The sequence below is a fragment of the Hyla sarda genome, chromosome 1 (assembly GCF_029499605.1).
Source record: "Hyla sarda isolate aHylSar1 chromosome 1, aHylSar1.hap1, whole genome shotgun sequence".
Classification (NCBI taxonomy): Eukaryota; Metazoa; Chordata; class Amphibia; order Anura; family Hylidae; genus Hyla; species Hyla sarda.
Genome location: NC_079189.1, coordinates 46,947,577 through 46,973,488, shown reverse-complemented (window position 1 = coordinate 46,973,488; position 25,912 = coordinate 46,947,577). Strand labels below are relative to the sequence as shown.

Below are 25,912 nucleotides of genomic sequence, written 5' to 3'. Positions count from 1 at the left end.
GTCCTGTCGGCTAAATGTTGCTTCAGGCAAGTCTGGTGTCTCTGTTCTGGGCCTACTGCTCCAGGGTATACGGCATGTTGCCATTTTGTGTTAAATTATCATTTCCAGTGTTATTGTTACTTTATGGGAAGCATCGCAGAGTGAACCAGGTGATCCTGATGCCCCAATGGGATGCCCCCACCTTAATCCTTATGTAGTGTAGGGGGGGGAGGAGCCTCAGTCTAGAGTTTGAGTTGGAGGAGTTCAGTTCTAGCTGAGGTACAGTGTGGAGAAGTGTGTGGAGAAGTCTGAGGTGATCTGAGAAGGCCTTAAAAGAGGAGAAGTCTAAAGTCTAAAATTTGCTCTCAGGAACTCCATCGCATAGGTGAAATTCAAGCCTGGTGGTAAGCTCAACACTCTGGGGGAATAATAATTATCAGTCAGTCAGTCTACAGTCTTAAAGTCAGTGTGGGTTGATATCAATTTCAAATCAGTCACCATTCAGTTGAGTGCAAATGACTAGAAGTCACAGCAAGGCAATAGGCTTCACGGGGTCATGCTGCCCTTCCCCTGCATCAATTTATACTATTGAGGAATTACCCTCCCTATGTCAACCTTGAAATATGGAGGTTAACGTTACCCTGGTGTCACGAACTGTACCTTACACTCATAATACAGATAGGCAGCACACAGGTATAAACATATACATCTAAAAAAAAACTAAACATACTAATCAAAATAGACTGAGGAAATGAAAATAAGATCATATCTATCCATACAAGATACAATGGCATTGTCACGAGTCCGACTGGTATATCCACTTTGGGTTTTTCACAGCAAAAATTACAACGGGCCTTTACAGCCCCACTGATAGGAAGGTCCTCTATGATATGGAATTGATGGCACATTTCCAATAACAGATGACTCTCTGCAAAAAAGGAAATGACATGACCCCCACCAACAATTCCATATAGATAAAGGTCCAAAAAAGAGACCCTTGTTGTGTGCTCATCACTAGGAATGAAAGATTAGTGAGATTATCATTCAGATAGCAGGAAAAAGGACATACAGTTCCCTTACTTGTCCCCCACACGAAGAGCAGGTCATCTATAGCGGCCAGGGTATAAAATACTGTCCTTGTGTGGTTCTAAGGAGAGAAAAGGCTTTTGTTGCCATTAAAGGGGTATTCCAGGCCAAACCTTTTTATATATATATATATATATATATATATATCAACTGGCTTCGGAAAGTTAAACAGATTTGTAAATTACTTCTATTAAAAAATCTTAATCCTTCCAATAGTTATTAGCTTCTGAAGTTTTCTGTCTAACTGCTCAATGATGATGTCACGTCCCGGGAGCTGTGCATGATGAGAAAATATCCCCATAGGAACTGCACAGCTCCCAGGACGTGAGTCATCAGAGAGCAGTTAGACAGAAAACAACAACTCCACTTCAGAAGCTAATAACTATTGGAAGGATTAAGATTTTTTAAAAGAAGTAATTTACAAATCTGTTAAACTTTCCGGAGCCAGTTGATATTTAAAAAAAAGTTTTGGCCAGGAATACCCCTTTAACTCATGCTAGTGACAGGGAAAATTTAGCTCCAATCGCTGCCCGGTGATCTCCAGGAAATACAAATGAACATTAAAAAAATTTGTTAAAAGACAATAGGTAAAGGTTCAGCATTATCCAGGTAAAACAATTCCTTTAAAGCATTTTTCTAAAATGTCCTAAAATTATAATGAATATGGGAATTTTTTTAAGGGTAAATGGTAAAGCATAAGTACGGCACAGGGGCCTATTTTGCACAGGCGCACACTAGCTCACTAATAGAGATCAAGGACACTTATCCAGGATTCCCAGGCGAACGAGAGCCCCTTTTAGCTGTATGGGCATTTGCACATACAGTTTTAATGCTTCTCATTGTTTACTGCAGGACCTGTGGCCTACACTGAGAGAGGACCGTGACCTCTGCCCCCATGCAGTGTAGGCGCCAATTACATCACTCATTAGCACCTGTACTGTGGAGGAAGGAAGACATGGCCAGGCCAGCTACCTGACTACCTACCTAGCTACATACCTACATAGCTACCTGGCTACCTACCTACATAGCTACCTACCTGGCTACCAACCGACCTACATAGCTAGCTACCTGTCTACCTTTCTACATAGCTATCTACCTACATAGCAATCTATCAAGCTACCTACCTACTTACTTATTTATCTACCTACCTACTTGCGTACCTCGCTACCTACATATCTATGTACCTACTTACCTATCTACTTAGATACTTACCAAGGTATCTGGCTACTTACCCACATAGCTACCTATTTATCTACCTAGCTACTTGGCTACATACCTTCTTACCTACTTAGCTAGCTAGCTACCTACCTACACATACATATCTACTTACTTTGCTAAGTGGCAACCTACCTACCTGCATAACTACCTGGCTACCTACTTACATGTACCATTTTGAAGAGCTGCAAGGCTAGAGACTTGTCTTTTCATGCTTTTGGATTTAAAAAGTTTTAATACATTTTGTTGTTTTAAAACACTGGACAGTACCATTTTGACTGCTACCTACCTACATAGCCACATACCTAGCTACCTACCTACTTATTTACCTGCCTACCTGCTTATTTACCTAAATACCTACTTACATAACTAGCTACCTACCTAACTACTTATGTACCTACCTACATATCAACATAGCTACTTACCTAGCTACCTGGCTACATACCTACAGGGCCACCTTCTTACCTACCTAGCTTTCTACTTACTTACCTAGATCCCTACACACCTATATATCTTCCTACCTATGTACATAGCTACTTACCTAGCTACATATGCCATAATTAAGAGCTGTCAGGCTAGAGACATTTCTTGTCATGTTTTTTGATTGTAGATGATTTAATACATTTTGTTGTTTTAAAACTTTTTTTGGGTAGCTGGACACTACCATTTTGACTGTTTCCTACCTAGCCACCTACATAGCTACCTACCTGGCTACCTACTTATTTGTCTGCCTACCTGCTTATTTACCTGCCTACATACCTACACACATACCTAGCTAGCTATTTACCTACTTATGTACTTACCTACCTATCTATCTGCATAGCTACTTACCTACATAGCTGGCTACCTACCTACATAGCTACTTACCTAGCCACCTGGCTACCTGACTACCAACCTGCAAAGCTACCTACCTGCTAATTTTCTAAACTACCTACTTGTCTGACTACCTACCAACATAGCTACCTACCTATCTATGTACCTACCTATCTACATAGAAACTTACCTAGCTATCTACCTACATAGCTACCTACCTACCTGGCTACTTACCTCCTTACCTACTTAGCTAGCTACCTACCTACTTACCTACATAGCTACTTACCTAGCCACCAGGCCACCTACCTTCATAGCTATCTACCTGCTAATTTATCTAACTACTGTCACGATTCGGCTTCCAGGTAGTGGATCCTCTGTGTCAGCGAGGGATTGGCGTGGACCGTGCTAGTGGACCGGTTCTAAGAGGCTACTGGTTTTCACCAGAGCCCGCCGCAAAGCGGGATGGTCTTGCTGCGGCAGTAGCAACCAGGTCGTATCCACTAGCAACGGCTCTACCTCGCTGACTGCTGAGAAGGCGTGGGACAGAAGGACTAGGCAGAGGCAAGGTCAGACGTAGCAGAAGGTCGGGGGCAGGCGGCAAGGTTCGTAGTCAGGATGGGTAGCAGAAGTTCAGGTACACAGGCTTTGGACACACTAAACGCTTTCACTGGCACAAGGCAACAAGATCCGGCAAGGGAGTGCATGGGAGGAGGTCAGATATAGTCAGGGACCAGGTGGAAGCCAATTAAGCTAATTGGGCCAGGCACCAATCATTGGTGCACTGGCCCTTTAAGTCTCAGAGAGCTGGCGCGCGCGCGCCCTAGAGAGCGGAGCCGCGCGCGCCAGCACATGACAGCAGGGGACCGGGACGGGTAAGTGACCTGGGATGCGATTCGCGAGCGGGCGCGTCCCGCTGTGCGAATCGCATCCCCAACGGCCATGACAGTGCAGCGCTCCCGGTCAGCGGGACTGACCGGGGCGCTGCAGGGAGAAAGACGCCGTGAGCGCTCCGGGGAGGAGCGGGGACCCGGAGCGCTAGGCGTAACAGTACCCCCCCCCCTTAGGTCTCCCCTTCTCTTTGTCCGGTAACTGCCTCCCCTGGGATGAGGACACCGGGAAAGAACGGAGGGTTTCCTCAACGGCAGGCAGTACAGCAGGAGTGGGAATGGGGAGGGAGGGCAGAGGGCGAGGCCTGGCACGGGGCAGTGTGACACCAGGACGGGGGCCATGGGGAGGCACCGAGGCTTGCCTGACGGGACTGGGAGGGGGGGAGAGGCACTTCCTGTGGCAGGCAGAGTCCCAGTTCCTGATCTCCCCGGTGGTCCAATCAATGGTGGGGGAATGAAGCCGGAGCCAAGGCAGACCGAGGAGGACCTCAGAGGTACAGCCGGGGAGAACGAATAGCTCAATCCTCTCGAGGTGGGGTCCAATAGACATGAGGAGGGGTTCTGTGCGGTAACGCACGGTGCAGTCCAATCTGGCTCCGTTGACCGCGGAAATGTAGAGCGGCTTGACGAGACGGGTCACCGGGATGCTGAATTTATTAACAAAGGACTCCAAAATAAAATTCCCGGAGGCACCAGAGTCCAAGCAGGCCACGGCCGAGATGGAGGAGTTGGCTGTAGGAGAAATCCGCACGGGCACCGTGAGACGTGGAGAAGAAGACTTAGAACCAAAAGATGCCACACCCACGTGAGCTGGGTGCGTGCGTGCGTTTCCCAGGCGTGGAGGACGGATAGGGCAATCCACCAAGAAATGCTCAGTACTGGCACAGTACAGACAGAGATTTTCTTCTCTACGGCGATTCCTCTCTTCCTGGGTCAGGCGAGACCGATCCACTTGCATGGCCTCCTCGGCGGGAGGCCCAGGCGTAGACTGCAAAGGATGCTGTGGGAGAGGTGCCCAGAGATCAAAGTCTTTTTCCTGGCGGAGCTCTTGGTGTCGCTCAGAAAAACGCATGTCAATGCGGGTAGCCAAATGGATGAGTTCTTGGAGGTTGGCAGGAATCTCTCGTGCGGCCAGCACATCCTTGATGCGACTGGATAGGCCTTTTTTAAAGGTCGCGCAGAGAGCCTCGTTATTCCAGGATAGTTCAGAAGCAAGAGTACGGAATTGTATGGCGTACTCGCCAACGGAAGAATTACCCTGGACCAGGTTCAGCAAGGCAGTCTCAGCAGAAGAGGCTCGGGCAGGTTCCTCAAAGACACTTCGGACTTCAGCGAAGAAGGACTGGACTGTGGCTGTGGCAGGATCATTGCGGTCCCAGAGCGGTGTGGCCCAGGACAAGGCCTTTCCTGAAAGAAGGCTTACTACGAACGCCACCTTAGACCGTTCTGTAGGAAACAAGTCTGACAACATCTCCATATGCAGGGAACACTGAGACAAAAATCCACGGCAGAGTCTGGAGTCCCCATCAAATTTGTCCGGCAGGGACAAGCGGAGGTTAGGAGCGGCCACTCGCTGCGGAGGAGGTGCAGGAGCTGGCGGAGGAGATGGTTGCTGCTGTAGCAGAGGCAGAAGTTGCTGTAACATGGCGGTCAACTGCGACAGCTGCTGTCCTTGTTGGGCAATCTGCTGCGATTGCTGAGCGACCACCGTGGGAAGATCAGCGAGACTTGGCAGCGGCACCTCAGCGGGATCCATGGCCGGATCTACTGTCACGATTCGGCTTCCAGGTAGTGGATCCTCTGTGTCAGCGAGGGATTGGCGTGGACCGTGCTAGTGGACCGGTTCTAAGAGGCTACTGGTTTTCACCAGAGCCCGCCGCAAAGCGGGATGGTCTTGCTGCGGCAGTAGCAACCAGGTCGTATCCACTAGCAACGGCTCTACCTCGCTGACTGCTGAGAAGGCGTGGGACAGAAGGACTAGGCAGAGGCAAGGTCAGACGTAGCAGAAGGTCGGGGGCAGGCGGCAAGGTTCGTAGTCAGGATGGGTAGCAGAAGTTCAGGTACACAGGCTTTGGACACACTAAACGCTTTCACTGGCACAAGGCAACAAGATCCGGCAAGGGAGTGCATGGGAGGAGGTCAGATATAGTCAGGGACCAGGTGGAAGCCAATTAAGCTAATTGGGCCAGGCACCAATCATTGGTGCACTGGCCCTTTAAGTCTCAGAGAGCTGGCGCGCGCGCGCCCTAGAGAGCGGAGCCGCGCGCGCCAGCACATGACAGCAGGGGACCGGGACGGGTAAGTGACCTGGGATGCGATTCGCGAGCGGGCGCGTCCCGCTGTGCGAATCGCATCCCCAACGGCCATGACAGTGCAGCGCTCCCGGTCAGCGGGACTGACCGGGGCGCTGCAGGGAGAAAGACGCCGTGAGCGCTCCGGGGAGGAGCGGGGACCCGGAGCGCTAGGCGTAACAACTACTTATCTAAATATTTATTTACCTAACTACTTGGCTTCCTGCCTACTTACCTAGCTAGCTACATACCTACTTACCTACAAAGAGAGTTACCCACCTGGCTACCTACTTAACTACAAACCTGGCTACCTATCCATCTAAGTAGCTACCTACTTGGCTACCTGCCTACCAACATATTTATCTATGTGGGGTGGGGGAGGGGATTCATCTACCTACCTAAGGATGTATTTACCTACAAGCTTATATACCTGCCTAAGAGGGACTAAGTGAACAAACTGCTGTGGGATATATTTTCCTGCCTACTGTGGGGAGAGGATATAGTGGGTACTATTCTACACACTTTTACTGTGCATTTATTACAGTTTGGGGGCCTATAGATGGGGAGATTGTGTAGAGATGGGGAGGGCACTGGAGCTTAACACGTTGGTCCTGCAGATGCAGAAGAGATGAAGTTTTGGCAGGAAGAAGTCATCATGGCGGTCTGAGCCGGATGGAGAAAAAAGGAGGAGAGAAGACATCAATTGTGAGTCATTTGATTTATATGTATTGGAAGAAAGGGGGGGGGGTGCTTTTGCTGGGGCGCTGATACAGGACCTTGTCAGGGGTGCAAGGGGAACTAGGTATGCGTCTGTTGCTGGGTGTTTAGCTACTGAGACACCCATTTACTGAGACACCCCCACTTTGAGGAAATACAAAACTACAACTCTCAGCATGCCGAGGACCGCCTTTGGCTATCAAGACATGCTGGAAGTTGTAGTTTTGCAACAGCTGGAGACACACTGTTTGGAAAACACTGTTGTAGCAGCTCCATACAATATGTCTATTTATCAAAACCTTTCAAGAAGGAGATATTATAATAGTAATAATATTAGAATTGGATTCCATGCGGCTGCTCTACCCAGGAGAAGATTAATGCACATCCCTGTATAACAATATACTGTTAGCTCCTGAGTGCCTGCTGGTGGCTACTGGAGGCAGATAACATTTCATGCTGTGCAATCGCAATGCAATGAGGTGACATGATTATAGTTTTTTTTTTTTGTCAATGCAAATGAATATTAAGCTGCAGTAAGATGCGCCAAATTTATTAAGAGGTGCACATGGCTGTCCATGTGCCACAAACTGTACTCCGGGGGAAGATTTATAGAGGAAGAGTGGTGCAGTTACCCATAGCAACCAATCAGATTGCTTCTTTCATTTTTAACCCCTTAAGGACTCTGGGTTTTTCCGTTTTTGCATTTTCGTTTTTTCCCCATTACCTTTAAAAAATCATAACTCTTTCAATTTTGCACCTAAAAATCCATATGATGGCTTATTTTTTGCGACACCAATTCTACTTTGTAATGACATCAGTCATTTTACCCAAAAATCTACGACGAAACGGAAAAAAAAATCATTGTGAGACAAAATTGGAAAAAATGGCATTTTGTAACTTTTGGGGGCTTCTGTTTCTACACAGTATATTTTTCGGTAAAAATGACACCTTATCTTTATTCTGTAGGTCCATACAATTAAAATGATACCCTACTTATATAGGTTTGATTTTGTCACACGTCTGGAAAAATCATAACTACATGCAGGAAAATGTATACGTTTAAAATTGTCCTCTTCTGACCCCTATAACTTTTAGATTTTTCCGTGTATGGGGCGGTATGAGGGCTCATTTTTTGCGCCATGATCTGAAGTTTTTAACGGTACCATTTTTGCATTGATAGGACTTATTGATCATGATATAAAAAGTGACCAAAAATGCACTATTTTGGGCTTTGGAATTTTTTTGCGCGCACGCCATTGACCGTGCAGTTTAATTAACAATATATTTTTATAATTCGGACCTTTCCGAATGCGGCGATACCATATATGTTTATTTTTATTTACACTGTTTTTTTTTTTATGGGAAAAGGGGGATGATTCAAACTTTTAATAGGGGAGGGGTTAAATGATCTTTATTCACTTTTTTTTAACTTTTTTTTGCAGTGTTATAGCTCCCGTAGGGACCTAAAACACTGCACACACTGATCTTTTACATTGATCAGTGGTTTCTCATAGGAAACCAGTGATCGATGATTCTGCCTCTTGACTGCTCATGCCTGGATCTCAGGCACTGAGCAGTCATTCGGCGATCAGACACCAGGAGGCAGGTAGGAGACCCTCCTCGTGTCCAGCAGCTCTTCGGAACGCCGCAATTTCGCCGCGGCGATCCCGAACAGCTCCCTGAGCTAACCGGCATGGTTTCACTTTCACTTTAGACGCGGTGTCTAAAGGGTTAATAGCGCGCTGCACTGCAATAAGTGCCGCGCGCTATTAGCCACGGGTCCCGGCCGTTGTTAGAGGCCAGGCCCGACCCGCCGTGGCCCCGCGTTATAGATCGGAGCGGACTCATGACGTACCGGTACGTCATGAGTCCTTGAGGGGTTAAAAAGGCCTCTAAAGAAGCGATCTGATAGGTTGCTATGGGCAACTGCACTACTCATCCGCTACATAGGTTTTGATAAATCTTTACAAAGGTCCCCTATGATGGGTGCAGATCTCCTCTACAATTTATGTGAATTTCTTTAGTAAATTAACGTAAGAGTGTCGGCTGCCGGAGACTAAGGTCCTTCTCACTACACCACAAACACTTTTAAAGAAGAAAGTATGGCGTGAAAATGTCAGGAAGTTGCAAAAATATCCTCAGATAGATAGATAGATATCTGATAAATAGATGTGAGGCATAAACGAATAGATAGACAGATATGAGATAGATAGATAGGAGATAGATAGATAGATAGATATGAGATAGATAGATAGATAGATATGAGATAGATAGATAGGAGATAGATAGGAGATAGATAGGAGATAGATAGGAGATAGATAGGAGATAGATAGATAGATAGATAGATAGATAGATAGGAGATAGATAGGAGATAGATAGATAGATAGATAGATAGATATGAGATAGATAGATAGGAGATAGATAGATAGGAGATAGATAGGAGATAGATAGATAGATAGATAGATAGGAGATAGATAGATAGATATGAGATAGATAGATAGATATGAGATAGATAGATATGAGAGAGATAGATATGAGATAGATATATAGGAGATAGTGTTGAGCGGCATAGGCCATATTCGAATTCGCGAATATTCGCGAATATATGGACGAATATTCGTCATATATTCGCGTATATTCGCATATTCGTTATATTCTCGGTTTATTTTCGCATATGCGAATATTCGCGTATGCGAAAGTTACCATATGTGAATATTAGCATATACAGAATTAGCATATGCGAATATTCGCATATGCGAAAATTAGCATATGCGAATTTTCGCGCGCCAGTCTCACACAGTAGTATTAGAGCCTTCTTTACACCACACAAGCTGGAAGCAGAGAGGGGTGATCACTGTGATGTGTACTGTGAAGAAAAAAATAAAAAAAATAAAAATAAAAACGAATATTCGTAATTACGAATATATAGCGCTATATTGGTGAATTCGCGAATATGCGATATTCGCGAATAATATTCGAATTGCGAATATTCGCGAGCAACACTAATAGGAGATGGATATGAGATAGATAGATATGAGATAGATAGATATGAGATAGATAGATAGATAGATAGATATGAGATAGATATGAGATAGATAGATATGAGAGAGATAGATATGAGAGAGATAGATATGAGATAGATAGATAGATAGATAGATAGATATGAGATAGATAGATAGATAGATAGATAGATATGAGATAGATAGATAGATAGATAGATATGAGATAGATAGAAGATATTATATATATATAGATAGATAGATAGATAGATAGATAGAGCGATGCATAGAAGATAGATAGATGAGTACTCCTTCACAATTCAGAGACTAATAATTCTCCACTAACCAAACAAACATGAAAATCTTTACACTGGAGGCAAAAATAAATAGCAGGCGGCCATTCTGCTCATGACTTATTCATGACGTGTAATGTTACCCATAGACCAGGCAGCCAAAACCTTAGCTCCTAAAGTGCTCCTACTGAACCCTCTGCAGGAAATATCACTAAGTCGCCTTTCTGCAGTGTGAACACCGCTCTGCCAGTCACCGCAGAGCATCACTCCTTAACCCCATAGTGACTTTTAGGGCCTAAACCCTAACAATCGCCTACCATTTATACATATCACCGTCATGTCCGTGATATAACAAATCTGCGATAAAAGGCAATGAAACGTGATGCAGCAGGGCTGAGTCTGTATGGTGGAGCAGGGCTGAGTCTGTATGGTGGAGCAGTGCTGAGTCTGTATGGTGGAGCAGTGCTGAGTCTGTATGGTGGAGCAGGGCTAAGTCTGTATGGTGGAGCAGGGCTGAGTCTGTATGGTGGAGCAGTGCTGAGTCTGTATGGTGGAGCAGTGCTGAGTCTGTATGGTGGAGCAGGGCTAAGTCTGTATGGTGGAGCAGGGCTGAGTCTGTATGGTGGAGCAGTGCTGAGTCTGTATGGTGGAGCAGTGCTGAGTCTGTATGGTGGAGCAGTGCTGAGTCTGTATGGTGGAGCAGGGCTGAGTCTGTATGGTGGAGCAGTGCTGAGTCTGTATGGTGGAGCAGTGCTGAGTCTGTATGGTGGAGCAGTGCTGAGTCTGTATGGTGGAGCAGTGCTGAGTCTGTATGGTGGAGCAGTGCTGAGTCTGTATGGTGGAGCAGGGCTGAGTCTGTATGGTGGAGCAGTTCTGAGTCTGTATGGTGGAGCAGGGCTGAGTCTGTATGGTGGAGCAGGGCTGAGACTGTATGGTGGAGCAGGGCTGAGTCTGTATGGTGGAGCAGTGCTGAGTCTGTATGGTGGAGCAGTGCTGAGTCTGTATGGTGGAGCAGTGCTGAGTCTGTATGGTGGAGCAGGGCTGAGTCTGTATGGTGGAGCAGTGCTGAGTCTGTACGGTGGAGCAGTGCTGAGTTTGTATGGTGGAGCAGGGCTGAGACTGTATGGTGGAGCAGGGCTGAGTCTGTATGGTGGAGCAGTGCTGAGTCTGTATGGTGGAGCAGTGCTGAGTCTGTATGGTGGAGCAGTGCTGAGTCTGTATGGTGGAGCAGTGCTGAGTCTGTATGGTGGAGCAGGGCTGAGTCTGTATGGTGGAGCAGTGCTGAGTTTGTATGGTGGAGCAGGGCTGAGACTGTATGGTGGAGCAGGGCTGAGACTGTATGGTGGAGCAGTGCTGAGTCTGTACGGTGGAGCAGTGTTGAGTCTGTATGGTGGAGCAGTGCTGAGTCTGTATGGTGGAGCAGTGCTGAGTCTGTATGGTGGAGCAGTGCTGAGTCTGTATGGTGGAGCAGTGCTGAGTCTGTATGGTGGAGCAGGGCTGAGTCTGTATGGTGGAGCAGTGCTGAGTCTGTATGGTGGAGCAGTGCTGAGTCTGTATGGTGGAGCAGAGCTGAGTCTGTATGGTGGAGCAGTGCTGAGTCTGTATGGTGGAGCAGTGCTGAGTCTGTATGGTGGAGCAGTGCTGAGTCTGTATGGTGGAGCAGTGCTGAGACTGTATGGTGGAGCAGGGCTGAGTCTGTATGGTGGAGCAGTGCTGAGTCTGTATGGTGGAGCAGTGCTGAGTCTGTATGGTGGAGCAGGGCTGAGTCTGTACGGTGGAGCAGTGCTGAGTCTGTACGGTGGAGCAGTGCTGAGTCTGTATGGTGGAGCAGGGCTGAGACTGTATGGTGGAGCAGTGCTGAGTCTGTACGGTGGAGCAGTGCTGAGTCTGTATGGTGGAGCAGTGCTGAGTCTGTATGGTGGAGCAGAGCTGAGTCTGTATGGTGGAGCAGTGCTGAGTCTGTATGGTGGAGCAGTGCTGAGTCTGTATGGTGGAGCAGTGCTGAGTCTGTATGGTGGAGCAGTGCTGAGACTGTATGATGGAGCAGGGCTGAGTCTATGGTGGAGCAGTGCTGAGTCTGTATGGTGGAGCAGGGCTGAGTCTGTATGGTGGAGCAGTGCTGAGTCTGTACGGTGGAGCAGTGCTGAGTCTGTATGGTGGAGCAGGGCCGAGACTGTATGGTGGAGCAGGGCTGAGTCTGTATGGTGGAGCAGGGCTGAGTCTGTATGGTGGAGCAGGGCTGAGTCTGTATGGTGGAGCAGTGCTGAGTCTGTACGGTGGAGCAGTGCTGAGTCTGTACGGTGGAGCAGTGCTGAGTCTGTATGGTGGAGCAGTGCTGAGTCTGTATGGTGGAGCAGGGCTGAGTCTGTACGGTGGAGCAGGGCTGAGTCTGTATGGTGGAGCAGGGCTGAGTCTGTATGGTGGAGCAGTGCTGAGTCTGTATGGTGGAGCAGTGCTGAGTCTGTATGGTGGAGCAGGGCTGAGTCTGTACGGTGGAGCAGGGCTGAGTCTGTACGGTGGAGCAGGGCTGAGTCTGTATGGTGGAGCAGGGCTGAGTCTGTATGGTGGAGCAGTGCTGAGTCTGTATGGTGGAGCAGTGCTGAGTCTGTATGGTGGAGCAGAGCTGAGTCTGTATGGTGGAGCAGTGCTGAGTCTGTATGGTGGAGCAGTGCTGAGTCTGTATGGTGGAGCAGTGCTGAGTCTGTATGGTGGAGCAGTGCTGAGACTGTATGGTGGAGCAGGGCTGAGTCTGTATGGTGGAGCAGTGCTGAGTCTGTATGGTGGAGCAGTGCTGAGTCTGTATGGTGGAGCAGGGCTGAGTCTGTACGGTGGAGCAGTGCTGAGTCTGTACGGTGGAGCAGTGCTGAGTCTGTATGGTGGAGCAGGGCTGAGACTGTATGGTGGAGCAGTGCTGAGTCTGTACGGTGGAGCAGTGCTGAGTCTGTATGGTGGAGCAGTGCTGAGTCTGTATGGTGGAGCAGAGCTGAGTCTGTATGGTGGAGCAGTGCTGAGTCTGTATGGTGGAGCAGTGCTGAGTCTGTATGGTGGAGCAGTGCTGAGTCTGTATGGTGGAGCAGTGCTGAGACTGTATGATGGAGCAGGGCTGAGTCTATGGTGGAGCAGTGCTGAGTCTGTATGGTGGAGCAGGGCTGAGTCTGTATGGTGGAGCAGTGCTGAGTCTGTACGGTGGAGCAGTGCTGAGTCTGTATGGTGGAGCAGGGCCGAGACTGTATGGTGGAGCAGGGCTGAGTCTGTATGGTGGAGCAGGGCTGAGTCTGTATGGTGGAGCAGGGCTGAGTCTGTATGGTGGAGCAGTGCTGAGTCTGTACGGTGGAGCAGTGCTGAGTCTGTACGGTGGAGCAGTGCTGAGTCTGTATGGTGGAGCAGTGCTGAGTCTGTATGGTGGAGCAGGGCTGAGTCTGTACGGTGGAGCAGGGCTGAGTCTGTATGGTGGAGCAGGGCTGAGTCTGTATGGTGGAGCAGTGCTGAGTCTGTATGGTGGAGCAGTGCTGAGTCTGTATGGTGGAGCAGGGCTGAGTCTGTACGGTGGAGCAGGGCTGAGTCTGTATGGTGGAGCAGGGCTGAGTCTGTATGGTGGAGCAGTGCTGAGTCTGTACGGTGGAGCAGTGCTGAGTCTGTATGGTGGAGCAGTGCTGAGTCTGTATGGTGGAGCAGTGCTGAGTCTGTATGGTGGAGCAGTGCTGAGTCTGTATGGTGGAGCACTGCTGAGTCTGTATGGTGGAGCAGGGCTGAGTCTGTATGGTGGAGCAGGGCTGAGTCTGTATGGTGGAGCAGTGCTGAGTCTGTATGGTGGAGCAGTGCTGAGTCTGTATGGTGGAGCAGTGCTGAGTCTGTATGGTGGAGCAGTGCTGAGTCTGTATGGTGGAGCAGTGCTGAGTCTGTATGGTGGAGCAGTGCTGAGTCTGTATGGTGGAGCAGAGCTGAGTCTGTATGGTGGAGCAGGGCTGAGTCTGTACGGTGGAGCAGTGCTGAGTCTGTATGGTGGAGCAGAGCTGAGTCTGTATGGTGGAGCAGTGCTGAGTCTGTATGGTGGAGCAGTGCTGAGTCTGTATGGTGGAGCAGTGCTGAGTCTGTATGGTGGAGCAGTGCTGAGTTTGTAATTTGTCAATAGTATACAATAGCGTAACAATGTGTTATCAGTAATTTTCACATAGGTTTGGCAGTAAGCCAACAATGTATGTTAACTCTTCATCACCACAATGCACTATAAGGCCCGTCTGCCTATGTATACTATATAAATATGTGTGTGTGTGTATATATATATATATTGTTCATTGCATCATCCCAGCCTATTCCTTTGCCGATAACATCAGCTCAGGTTGGTAGTGACATTGTAACCCCTTATAGGTAGGTCATACACTATAGATCTACACGTTCTATATAAAAGCTGTTGTTGTCAGCATGCAAAGCGCAATGATATGTGAAATCCGTGAGGATCTGCAGCGATGGAGGATGAGGTTTCATGCATTGTACCTGTCCCCTGCTTTTCTTTTGTCTTCTGAGTATCAGAAATGGCTGCTCCGATCTGCTAGCAGCTCAGCATTTGAGAGCAAGTGCTGTGTGCGCAGTAAATTAGGTGATGCTTGTTACCATGGCGAGCCGTCATAGCAACCGAGCCGTCTCCGCAATGGTGCTCCTAAGACGACTGATATGATGAAGGGCAAGGGGTGGTGGGAGTGCGGATTTATTTTAAGGCATTAAATATGTTTCTTGCAGAAGGGACAGAGAATGAGAGATGAATCCAGGATCTGCATCCCGGCCTTGTGGGGCAACAAAGGCATACATGCCGAAATATTCGGGTTCCCCATTTTTTTATAATCCATTTTTTGACTTTAGGAACATTTCCCTCCCCCCCTAATAAAGTAAATACTAGTTTGTGCCAATCGTTAGACTAAATAATTATATTATGGTTTTCTTGCACAGTTCTTCCTCAATGCTTGTTGTCACCACTAGGGGGGCAATCTGTTTCCACTTGTATATGGCTCATATTGACAGCCACATACAGACTGCCTCCTAGTGGTGGCGACAGGCAGTTAAGATTTCTGCATATACGGGTGCGAAGGAACAAAGAAATCTAAGCAAGTGAGACCTTTAAAGGATTACTCTGCTGGAAAACAATTTTTTTTAATGAACTGGTGCTGGAAAATTATACAGATTTGTAAATTACTTCTATTTAAAAATCTTAATCCTTCCAGTACTTATCAGCTGCTGTATGCTACAGAGGAAGTTGTGTAGTTCTTTTCTGTCTTACTACAGTGCTCTCTGCTGACACCTCTGTCCATGTAAGGGAACTGTCCAGAGCAGGAGAGTTTTGCTATGGGGATTTTCTTCTACTCTGAACAGTTCATGACATGGACAGAGGTGTCAGCAGAGAGCACTGTGGTCAGACGAAAATAACTACACAACTTCCTGTGTAGCATACAGCAGCTGATAAGTACTGGAAGGATTAAGATTTTTAAATAGAAGTAATTTCCAAATCTGTTTAACTTTCTGGCACCAGTTGGTTAAAAAAATGTTTTAAAAATTCCCACCGGAGTACCCCTTTAAAGGGGTAGTCTGGGGAAAAACAACTTCTCTCCTTATCTCCCCAGATCTCTGAGAGGAGCGCATGCTTGTGTTACAGACAGCATTCTTTTCTATGAGAGCACCGGAGATGCCCAAGTACAACACATAGAGAATGAATGGAGCATGTGCCATCTGTAGCAGATAAGTTGTTTTTCACTGGACTACCCCTTTAGAGTAGGGTTACACATAAGGTATACGCTGTGTATTTTGCTGCGTCTTTTCCAACCCATTAAAATTAAATACACAGAAATACGCAGCAAAATATGCAGCATATACCCTACGTGTGACCCTACCCACAAGGAAATGACATTGCATGGACAGCAGGGGATGGCAGAACAAGATGGCACTAGGGCCAATCGGAAATGTGGAGTACGGGATTAGAATTTCCGTGGCAGATGTTTATGCGCGGTGCAGCAAAATCCCTTTAAAAACAATGGGAGGCCGCTGCAACAGAATTTTTTTATTTTTCTGCTGAATTCCGTGTAGAAATTTAGCCGTGTGAGTGAGCCCTAAGGCCCCATTTACAAGGCTAAATTTCCAAACAGAATCCGGCAGAAAAATTCAGCTTTGAAATTCAATTGCAGCAGAGTCCCATTGTTTTCAATGTTTTCAATGTGCACACGGCGGAAACATTGGATTCTACAGCATAAATTTGCCATGTCTCTGCATCAAGAAATTGCGTAACGGAATATTTTATATGGCTCTAGAGCAGTGCTTCCCAACCAGTGTGCCTCTGACTGTGGAAAAACTACAACTCCCAGTTGGTTTGCCACAGCTGGAGGCACCATGTTTGGGAAACACCACATTAGTATATGGTTGCGACATTCTATATATTTTTACAATTTCTCCTTTGTATGTTTTTATTATCTGTCGTCACTTTGGTACTAGTCACCAGGCAAATGTCAGCTGTCTACTCATTGTAGCCAGAACACTGACTAGGTCTGTTGAGTCACATTAAAACCGTACAATGTCTTCCAAGACAAAGTTGCATAAGCTCTTTTCATGAGGCAAAGTGAAGATCGAAGAGTAAAGATGTCACACTGGAGCTAAATTTTCACTTTATGACATTATGCAATATGTTGTAATGACAGGATATATGGGTGTGGTGTCCCGGTACCGTATCCTATACGGTACCTGTAGATAGGTCCCCATAGCCAGAGTCCCTAGGACGTCGGGGTCCTTCTTATTTAGTCCACCCCTTGTCAACTCTCATCTAGATATTAGTTATCTTACAGTTTACTCAGGATTTATATAAATATAATTGTACAAATGTATATAAGTGGTTAATTACCTGTACGGAGCGTAGCAGGACCTGCGGGTCACGTGATCTGGTTTTTGCTTGAGGACCTTTGGAGGTCCTTGTGACATATTGCGCCCACAATTCCTTGTAATAGTGAGTGAAAGATATTCGGACCAATTAAAACGGCCCTGTCTCTGCCCATATAAGGGAGTGGCGGCCATAGCTCGCTCTCTTGTTCCCGGGCTTTCATAAGAGAAGGATCTGCGCTGCTGTCATCAGTCAGTTTAGGCCTGAGCCTTGCGGCAACGGCTGATCGTTACCAAACCGTGAGTATGTCAATCCCTAAGCACTCTGCTAGATTCGCAATTAACCCCTTAAGGACCAATGCAAATAAACCTGTACGCCCCTGAAAGACCAGGCCTGTTTTTTCAAATCGGGGATGTCTGTCTTTATTAGAGAATAACTCTGGTAACATTTTGCCAATCACGATAATTCTGACATTGTTTTTTTTGTCACAAGTTGTCCTTCATGTACATAGTAAAAGTAAGCCGATATCATTTGTAGTTTTTTTTTACAATGCAAAAAATCATGAAATTTTTACAAAAAATTACGATTTTTTGCTATTTTAACACTAATAGGGTGCATATATTTATACATACTGACCAAATAGTTTATGAAACTTATACTTTCAGATGTCTACTTTATTTTGAGGTCATTTTTTGTCTTTAATTAACATTTTAAATTAGTTAGAAGCCTAACAATTTAACTTGAAATTTAGAAAATTTAGAAAATTTGAAAAGTACATCTTTTTTTGTGTGCTATGCAAGGTTTGCAGAAATTAAAAGGTAGTAGAACATAGGAACCCCCCCCCCCCAAATGACCCCATTTTAAAAACTAGACCCCTTAAGGTATTCGCTAGGGGGTACAGTGAGTATTTTAACACCATAGTTTTTTGGCAGGAATTATTACAAAGTCAGTGTTAAAAATTCGAAATTTGCAATTTTTCACAAATGCATCATTTGGGGGGACATATTTTTTGTACATCACTTCTGATACTGAAAGAAATGCACCCTATATTTTATTTAGCTGCTTGTCCCATGTTCGGAAATACCCCCGCTTTGGCCATATATGGTTCCTTGGCCTTGTGGTGGGACTCAGAAGGAGAGGAGTGCCATTTGGCTTTCAGGGCAGAACAGTACCCCCACCCCCACAAGTGACCCCATTTATATAACGCACCCCTACAAGTTATTGGCTGGACCAGGGACCTCTCTGATTGGTCCTTGGTCGGCTGTCAGTATAACGCGTCTGTCTGTGACAATTAAGGCTCCTAATGGATATATCCGCCATGTTGTGCGAATAAGCACCCGCTCATGGCAAATATATCCATCACTGCTGCGGCTGGGTAGCTCAGTGTGTCCGCTCATGACTGCTGGCGGGAAATCCGCTGCTATGAGTGGACACACAAAGCTACCCAGCCGCAGCAGGGAGCTCATTACCGTGACTGCTGCATAATGTGTAGGATCACATGGTGGACATCCGCAGCATATTACATGCTGCGGATGTCCGCCAATGCGATCCTACATATTATGCATTTTTTTTTATTAGATTAATTTAATAAATGTATTTTTAATATATATTTTTTTTTTTACACTTTTATTACATTTTTATTTATTTTTACACTTTTATTTTATTTATTTTTACACTTTTTAATGCTTTGGAATACTTAGTATTCCAAAGCATTGCAGTTATATGCTGCCTGCCAGTTTTCACTAGCAGGCAGCATATTAGGACGTGCCTCTGCATGCAGGGTGCATCTCCAGCCACTACTGAAGAGAGTGCCACACATCCTAATAAGGCTAGAGCGACATGGTGATGTGCAGCTGCATGCAGGGTGCCTCTCCAAACTGTTACGCCGAGCGCTCCGGGTCCCTGCTCCTCCCCGGAGCGCTCGCGGCGTTTCTCTCTCTGCAGTGCCCCGGTCAGACCCGCTGACTGGGAGCGCTGCACTGACATTGCCGGCGGGGATGCGATTCGCATAGCGGGACGCGCCCGCTCGCGAATCGCATCCCAAGTCACTCACCTGTCCCGGTCCCCGGCTGTCACGTCCTGGCGCGCGCGGCTCCGCTCCTTAGGGCGCACGCGCGCCAGCTCTCTAAGATTTAAAGGGCCAGTACACCAATGATTGGTGCCTGGCCCAAGCAGTCCAATTAGCTTCCACCTGCTCCCTGTCCATCTAACCTCACTTCCCCTTCCCTTCCTTGCTGGATCTTGTTGCCTTTGTGCCTGGAGAAAGCGTCTATTGTGTTTGCCATTACTGTGTTCCTGACCTCTTGCTATCACCATTGACTACGAACCTTGCCGCCTGCCCCGACCTTCTGCCACGTCTGACCTTGCCTCTGCCTAGTCCTTCTGTCCCACGCCTTCTTAGCAGTCAGCGAGGTTGAGCCGTTGCCGGTGGATACGACCTGGTTGCTACCGCCGCAGCAAGACCATCCCGCTTTGCGGCGGGCTCTGGTGAAAACCAGTAGCAACTTAGAACCGATCCACCGACACGGTCCACGCCAATCCCTCGCTGACACAGAGGATCCACATCCAGCTAGCCTAATCATAACACAAACACTACTGAAGAGAGTGCCACACATCCTCATAAGGCTAGGGGGGACATTGTGATGTGCGGCTGCATGCAGGGTGCATCTCCGAACACTACTTAAGAGAGTGCCACAAATCCTCATAAGGCTGAGGCAACATGGTGATGTGCGGCTGCATGTAGGGTGCATCTCCAAACACTACTTAAGAGAGTGCCACAAATCCTCATAAGGGTAAGGCAATATGGTGATGTGCAGCTGCATGCAGGGTGCCTCTCCAAACACTACTGAAGAGAGTGCCACACATGCTCATAAAAATAGGACAACATGGTGACATGGCTATACAACATTAAAGGGTTTTTACCACCATGGACACTTATCCCCAATCTGCAATCCGCAGAATGGTCAGAGGAACCCCCACTATATGGAGAATGGGATTCCCAAAGCTCTCTTCTGAATGGAGCACTAGGGCACATACTCAGCCCTGTTAATGGTGAGTTTGCACACTCAGACAGGATCTTTAGGAGTCTCTTTCTTAAGATCATGGGAGTCCCAGTGGTCATCCCCTATTCTACAGTGACAAAACCCCTTAAATATCACAAAGGCACATCATTCTAGTGAATGTGGCTGCAATAAAATCCAGCAAGTATGAACTTTTGCCAGCTGTTGCGCTGTGGTTATATTAAAGGGGTAATCCGGTGAAAAATAACTTATCGTCTATCCACAGGATAGGGGATAAGTGTCTGATCACAGGGGTTTGACCGCTGGGCCCCTCCGCGATCTACTGCTCTCTGAGAAGAGCGCATGCTACAGATGCCACACGCTCCATTCATTTCTATGGGAGCCTGGAGATGCCCAAGTACAGCACTGGGGCCTTTCTGGTGCTCCCATAAAAAACGATTGGGGCATGTGCCGTCTGTAGCATGAACTCCTCTCAGAGAGCCGGGCATCAGGTAGCAGATTGTAGGGGGTCCCAGCAGCCAGACCCCCTGAGATCAGACACTTATCCCCTTTTAGGTCTCAATGCAACCAGATTTGAATGGTCACCATGTAGCCTAAGCCTGTATTTGCCGTGAATGGCGCAAAACCTAGCTCTGCATTACTGTGATCGTAAGGATGAGAAATCAACTGCCGAAAGCATCAATAGATAGAAACACATGATAGTAACATCAATTTAATCCAAGTCCTATGAATCTTTAAACCTAAACAGAATCAAAGTCTAATTGTGATTGATTAGGAATATGTAATATTTAGCAAGATGTGATTGCGCAACATTTAACAAAATTACCGCAGATAAACACATCCTCAACATTCATTAAATATGGAAGAGCTTCTTGCCTAAAATGCCAGGAAGTGGGGTTTAGTATAATCAGAATGTCACACGTCTCTGGATACAATTGTATTTAGGATTAGATTGCCTTGATGGAATAGACCAGGGGTCCTCAAACTTTTTAAATGGGGGGCCAGTTTAATCACAGTTCCCCCCACATTAGGTTGGCAGTATAGATCCCCCCACATTCAGTTGTAGTTCCCCCACATTAGGGTTGGCAGTTCAGTTCCCCCACATTAGGGTTGGCAGTACAGTTCCCCCACATTAGGTGCAGTACAATTCCCCCACATTAGGTGCAGTATACTTCCCCCACATTAGGTTGGCAGTATAGTTCCCCCACATTAGGTAGCAGTTCCCCCCCCCCCCCCACATTAGGTGCAGTATAGTTCACCCACATTAGGTTGTAGTTCCCCCCCCCCACATTAGGTGCAGTATAGTTCCCCCACATTAGGTGCAGTATAGTTCACCCACATTAGGTTGTAGTTCCCCCACATTAGGTGCAGTATAGTTCCCTCACATTAGGTGCAATATAGTCCCCCACATTAGGCTTGCAGTATGTTCCCCCACATTAGGTGCAGTGTGTTCCCCCACATTAGGTGCAGTATAGTTCCCCCACATTAGGTGCAATATAGTCCCCCCACATTACGTTGGCAGTATAGTCCCCCACATTAGGTGCAATATAGTCCCCCACATTAGGCTGGCAGTATAGTTCCCCCACATTAGGTGCAATATAATCCCCCACATTAGGCTGGCAGTATAGTTCCCCCACATTAGGTGCAATATAGTCCCCCACATTAGGCTTGCAGTATGTTCCCCCACATTAGGTGCAATATAATCCCCCCACATTACGTTGGCAGCATGTTCCCCCACATTAGGTGCAATATAGTCCCCCACATTAGGCTGGCAGTATAGTCCCCCACATTAGGTGCAATATAGTCCCCCACATTAGGCTGGCAGTATAGTTCCCCCACATTAGGTGCAATATAGTCCCCCACATTAGGCTGGCAGTATAGTTCCCCCACATTAGGTGCAATATAGTCCCCCACATTAGGCTTGCAGTATGTTCCCCCACATTAGGTGCAATATAGTCCCCCACATTAGGTGCAATATTGTCCCCCACATTAGGTGCAATATAGTCCCCCACATTAGGTGCAGTATAGTTCCCCCACATTAGGTGCAGTATAGTTCCCCCACATTAGGTGCAGTATAGTCCCCCACATTAGGTGCAGTATAGTTCGCCCACATTAGGTGCAGTATAGTTCCCCCACAATAGGTGCAGTATGTTCCCCCACATTAGGTGCAGTATGTTCCCCCATATTGGGTGCAATATAGTCCCCCACATTAGGTGCAATATAGTCCCCCACATTAGGCTTGCAGTATGTTCCCCCACATTAGGTGCAATATAGTCCCCCCACATTACGTTGGCAGTATGTTCCCCCACATTAGGTGCAATATAGTCCCCACATTAGGCTGGCAGTATAGTCCCCCACATTAGGTGCAATATAGTCCCCCACATTAGGCTGGCAGTATAGTTCCCCCACATTAGGTGCAATATAGTCCCCCACATTAGGCTTACAGTATGTTCCCCCACATTAGGTGCAATATAGTCCCCCACATTAGGTGCAATATAGTCCCTTACATTAGGTGCAATATAGTCCCCCACATTAGGTGCAGTATAGTTCCCCCACATTAGGTGCAGTATAGTTCCCCCACATTAGGTGCAGTATAGTTCCCCCACATTAGGTGCAGTATAGTCCCCCACATTAGGTGGAGTATAGTTCGCCCACATTAGGTGCAGTATAGTTCCCCCACAATAGGTGCAGTATGTTCCTCCACATTAGGTGCAGTATGTTCCCCCACATTGGGTGCAATATAGTCCCCCACATTAGGTGCAATATAGTACCCCACCATTAGGCTTGCAGTATGTTCCCGCACATTAGGTGCAATATAGTCCCCCACATTAGGTGCAGTATGTTCCCCCACATTAGGTGCAATATAGTCCCCCACATTAGGTGTAGTATGTTCCCCCACATTAGGTGCAATATAGTCCCCCACATTAGGTGCAGTATGTTCCCCCACATTAGGTGCAGTATAGTCCCCCACATTAGGTGCAGTATGTTCCCCCACATTATGTGCAGTATGTTCCCCCACATTAGGTGCAGTATGTTCCCCCACATTAGGCTGGCAGTATAGTCCCCCAAATTATGTTGGCAGTATGTTCCCCCACAGGCATACAGCCTCCAGCCATAAAGTATGGCTGGAGGCTGTATGCCTGTGTACTGCCCCATTTCAGTGTTCCGACCACCGCTCCGGCCATAGCAGGACCGGAGGATCGGTGGTCAGAACACCGAAGGGACGCGCCGCTGGTAAACACTTACCTACTACCAGCGCGCGCGTCCTTGCTTCTTCTCTTCTGCTCCGCGCTCAGTTGCCATGGGCGCACGCATGGGACGTCAGTGACGTCGCTGCGTGCGCCTGCTCCCGGCGGTCCCCGCGTTTTTAAAGTAAATGCGGGCCGCAGGGACTTCAGAGGCATCCTTGTGTTCCGAAAGCATCTTTCGGAACACAGGGATGTCCTAAGGCAAAAACACCCGGCGGGCCGGGTAAATGCGCTCCGCGGGCCACATGTGGCCCGCGCGCCGTAGTTTGAGGACCCCTGGAATAGACCCTTCCAGATCCAGATCACTTTCCTCAGAGTCCTTGAGAAATCCATTACCAGTTACCCATATGATGGTGGCGCAAAGCAGGGCATTCATGTATTTATGCCCAGTGGCAAATCGGCACTCTCAGGTTCAAAAACTTGTTATATGTTGGAAAAACATTAACCTTTCTAGAATTTTTTTTTTCTGTTTATAGTCATGGCTTATAAAAAAAAAGACTACTAGGAGTCCCCATACCATCCATAACATTCCCGTCTGGCTGCAGCAGCATCTGTCCCAGCTAAGGTCTGTCCCAGTGAGGTCAGGACTAGCTCCTCTGTGCTCACTCCTGTCCTGTCTATCAGTCTCTTGTCTGAAAACAAAAAGGAGGGGGTTACATAGCAGCCTGCAGTGATTGGATGAAATGACCCAGCGCAGCAGGCGAAGGGAATGCATGGTGAGTAAGGGGGGACTCAGTGCTTGCCTTGGACTCACCCCTTCCTGAGCAGGTGGAATTTGTGAGCCAAATACAGAAACTATTGAAAAAGAGGGAGAGACCAATGGTTGGAGGGTAAATTAAATGTATGGACACGCAGAGGTGGTCAAAAAACTTTTGGGGAGATTTATCAAAACCTGTGCAGAGGAAGAGTGGTGCAGTTGCCCATAGCAACCAATCAGATTGCTTCTTTCATTTTCCACAGGCCTCTTTAGAGGCCTGTGGAAAATGAAAGAAGCAATCTGATTGGCTGCTATGGGCAATTGCACCACTCTTCCTCTGCACAGGTTTTGATAAATCTCCCCCTTTGTTCCCAACCATTTCATGAACAAATGAACTTTTTACAGGACTTTAATATAAGGGTCCAAAAAGTGCAAAAAATAGGAAGAACACACATTTAAAACCACTGTTTGCAATTAACCACCAAGATCTTTGAATTAGTGGGCTCAACTGGCTCCATTATTGCTGGTTATATGTAGAGGACATTTCTGCAGTATATGTCCCTTCACTACTACAGCGGTCCCTCAAGTTACAATATTAATTGGTTCCAGGACGACCATTGTATGTTGAAACTATTGTATGTTGAGACCATAACTCTATGAAAACCTGATAATTGGTTCTGAAGCCCCCAAAATGTCATCCCGAAATAGGAAAAAGTGAGGATTAAACAAAAATAAGTAGATAACTAATATAGATAAAGCAAATCCTTACATATAAAAATAAGAAAGATCTGTTGGGAGCTGTATATCACTGTCTATGTAGAGGACAGGTGTGATAGCTTGGGGGAGTAGGGTATGGGGAGTGTGGCTGTGCAGTGACTAAAGGGTGCTTGTTAACCCTTGCTATTCGTGACGCCAGGGTGGGGGCTCCTCAGTAATGCTTGTCCTACCGCCACACTTCCCAAGAGCGATAGGGAGGTAGATAATAATGGAATGTCCACAACCGGAGAGTTTTCTGAAACAGTTGTAACTTTTACTGAAGATTTTATGCAAGCTTCATAACCGGAACAGTTGCTATACATGCAAGCTTTCTTTGGAGATTGACAAAGGTTGGAACTTTAGCAGTTTAGAGTCTTTAGGGTAATATGCCCTGTTCCACTGGATTTAGGGGATTTAGTTGCGGTCCAGTAATCACGCTAGCTTTAGCAGGGGTAGTTTAGAACTCACGGTTTAGTTCCGCTGAGGCCGGTAGGTGTTTAGGCCTAGCGTGTCTTTGCAAGTTGCACAGATCCATCTTGCTAGTCCAGCATCCACGAGAGCAGCAACCCAAGAGAGCGATAATTGACTACAGCTCCCTCATATGGGCAGGGGCTGGACTAGTGCTAATTGGTCCAATACTTGTGTCAATCACCATTACAAAGGATTATGGGTAACACGTGACCCAAGGACCTCCAAAGGTCCTCTAACATAGCATAGAGGATATTAACATGGTCACATGGCCTTCGGTCATGCGACGCTAAACAAGGTAAGTACTATACATTATATTAAATATACATTATTACTAAATATGTACATATATCAACATTGTAGAATTAGAGTAGAGAAGAGGCGACTAGGGGCTGTCCCACCTGGGGGACCCTACTTGAGCGTAGTTACTCTGACTTTGGGGACCGCCACACTAGGTACGGTATGCAATACGGTCCCGGATACCACACAGGAGCTTCTTCAGGGACCTGTACAGTACACGCAATGTCCTAAAAAGGTAACATGGAGCCGCCCTCACCTGGAGCAGCTATCCCTGGCACAGGTAAAGAGTA

General features: G+C 47.0%; 1 protein-coding gene across 2 annotated transcripts in view; it reads right to left on the bottom strand.

The window, feature by feature from the left end:
* Positions 1 to 24,186, bottom strand: part of C1H4orf48 (chromosome 1 C4orf48 homolog) — a 43,254-nt gene extending 19,068 nt beyond the window's left edge. Inside the window, exons 1-2 of one of the 2 annotated variants that reach the window (XM_056554945.1) lie at positions 24,156 to 24,186; positions 23,919 to 24,033 (exon numbers count right to left, since the gene is read on the bottom strand). The gene's annotated coding sequence lies outside the window, so the exon portion shown is untranslated. Of the gene's footprint in view, positions 1 to 14,774; positions 14,932 to 23,918; positions 24,034 to 24,155 lie in introns of those variants that run through there. The other variant, XM_056554944.1, reaches the window with a different exon arrangement.
* Positions 24,187 to 25,912: the final 1,726 nt, after the last annotated feature.